Below are 2730 nucleotides of genomic sequence, written 5' to 3' on the forward strand. Positions count from 1 at the left end.
AATAATAATAATAATAATAATAATAATAATAATAATAATAATAATAATAATAATAATAATAATAATAATAATAATAATAATAATAATAATAATAAGCTGGTCTTTTTACCAGCTTCCCAAATAATTCAAATCCAACCTAAAGTGAACAAAAACACACAACAGATTCCAACAGGTCTTTTTTTTATTAAACACAAACAAAGTCAAAATGGAAAAGCTGTGTTTTTGGAATTTAAGCCCACTGTATGATTCAGAGCTCATAACCACTTTTAGCACCTTCACTTCGAAGTAGTCCGTTTGTATGACTTTATCAGTCTTTCAAATGATTATGGTTAGAATAATTTTGGCCCACTCCTCTTTACAACACTGCTTCACATCATTGAGGTTTGCAGACATTTGTTTTTACACAGCTTTCTTGTTCTCTGGCCCTTTGACTGGATCAATGCAACACTTTGATTCTTTTCTTTTTCAGCCATTCTGTTGTAGACTTGCTGCTGTGTTTGGGATCATTGTCCTGTTGCTTCATGACCCAGTTTTGTCCAAGCTTTAGCTTTAGGACAGATGGGCTCACATTTGACTCTAGAATATTTTGGTACACAGTAGATTTTACTTATTTATAATGACTGCAAGGTGTCCGTGCTCTGTGGCTGCAAAACAAGCCCCAAACATTATCTCTCCACCTCCGTGCTCAGCAGTTGGAATGAGGGTTTTGTGCTGATGGGCAATGTTTGGTCTTCACCAAACTTGGAGCTTTACATTACTTTAGACATCTCTGGTCTCATATGTTCAAAGGACTTTGTTCCAGATGTCTTGTTCTTTCAGAGGCACTGTTTGTTTGTTTTTATTTAATTTAGCATTGCACAGTCTGACCTTGGGATGAATTTGTTGGGATATCCACTCCTGGGAAGATCGGTAACTGTCTTAAATGTTTTCCATTTATGAATTTTTTTTTTCACTGTTCCATGAGGAACTCCAAAAAATGGCCTTCCTGTATAACCATTCTGGGATTCATGGCCAGCAGCAATTGTTCCTCTAAGGTCATTGCTGATGTCTTTCCACCTTGCTATTGTGTTCAAACCAAACACACCTGTATCCTTCAAAGGCCAACTCACTGCTGAGAAACTCAATGCACTTCAAATTAGTTCATGAACTATTTAATGGCAACAGTAAAAGTGTTATATAGTAATTGCGCAGTGAGTTCTCCTCACCTGGTGTGGTGAGTTGTTATCACGGTGCAGTGAGTTGACATAGACCTCTTCAGAGCAGCAAACTGTCAAAACTCCTGCTTTTATTGAAGTGGTCACACTTCCTGACGAGTTAATCAAGTGCATCTGTTATTTTCCCTCCTAAATCTTACTCTTTACACAGTTTTTTGTTCCATTTTAGCTTTGTTTTTGTTTAATATATAATGAAATGGTGGAATCTGTTGTATGGTGTGGTTTTGCACACTTGAGGATAAAGCATATTAGTCCTTGTAAAGACCAGATAATTTTGTAATGTCCTGATACATAGAATTAGAAGAGGGCGAGCTTTCTTTTTCCATGGTTACAGATGGTCTATCTTTTGTAGATTTTGTTCAAAGTAAACATAAAATAACTATACCAACGCCAAACTCTATGCCCATCAGACTCAACTGCATATATGACAAAGTTTTATGTTTATTTATGTATATTCAGAACTGTGATTAAGTCATCTGAATGCACAACAGAAATCAAATTTAAAGCCACTTCCAATATTGTTTCATGAGAATAGTTTGTTAAACATCTTTAAGTTACGAATTCTGATGCAAACTTTTAAATAAAGACAATTATTCACTCAAATTTTGTTTTAATTCTATGATATCAAATGGCTTTCATCAAGGGTTGTTTCATATAGGAATGCCTTCAGTTTACAATATTAAAGTACATATGACAGAAAAAGCTATGATTACCATTTGAACAGGCATGTAGCTGTAATAGGAAGGACTTGTCACAGCTGGAAGGAACCTCTGTGAGAACTCAGACTGGACAGCAAACATTACAGATTATAAAATATCACTGTCAGTGAATACACTGGCTTATTTATTGAGTTACATCAACTTGTGGGTGGAATCAAATTTAAAAGAAAGTCTTTCTGAGAGGACTGTCCTTGTTCTGCTCTTGTACATCCAAAATCAACAATATCTCTTTAAGACAGAAAATATGATTTAGGATTTCTGAGATGTGGCTGGAACCCTTTTTGAACCTTTGTTTTTGAATTTGAATAGGATCAGGTCAGATTTGATTTTCCATGAGTTGCTGGTTTTTGTGTTTTTTTAAGGAGACTGTTTATAAAAACTTCTTTATTGCTCTAACTGATTAAAGGAAGGCAACTGGGATGACCCCTTGAGAACTCATATAATGAGTTCAAACCAAAGAAGTCTTTCAGATAGAAGGAATAAAATTTTGAGAAATGAGAAGACGTTGTTTTTCAGTGTGAAGTCTTTACAGTCTGTTTGCGGCTTCAATCATGAGTCCTGTTTTTGTTTTTTCTGTCCAACCTTATATATCTCAAAGTATCACAGATACTGTCTTTGAAACAACAATCAGCCATTTGTGAAAATAACATATACATTTTGAATTGATCTTAAGACAAAATAACTGAAGTATTTATGGAATTACTTGTCCCTCCTGGGCCAATAATAAGCTCTGTTGTTTGTCTCCATCATGGAGAGATAATCCAGAAGGAAGCTCTTAATGTTTTACACTCTTGACT

The sequence above is a fragment of the Kryptolebias marmoratus genome, linkage group LG8 (assembly GCF_001649575.2).
Source record: "Kryptolebias marmoratus isolate JLee-2015 linkage group LG8, ASM164957v2, whole genome shotgun sequence".
Classification (NCBI taxonomy): Eukaryota; Metazoa; Chordata; class Actinopteri; order Cyprinodontiformes; family Rivulidae; genus Kryptolebias; species Kryptolebias marmoratus.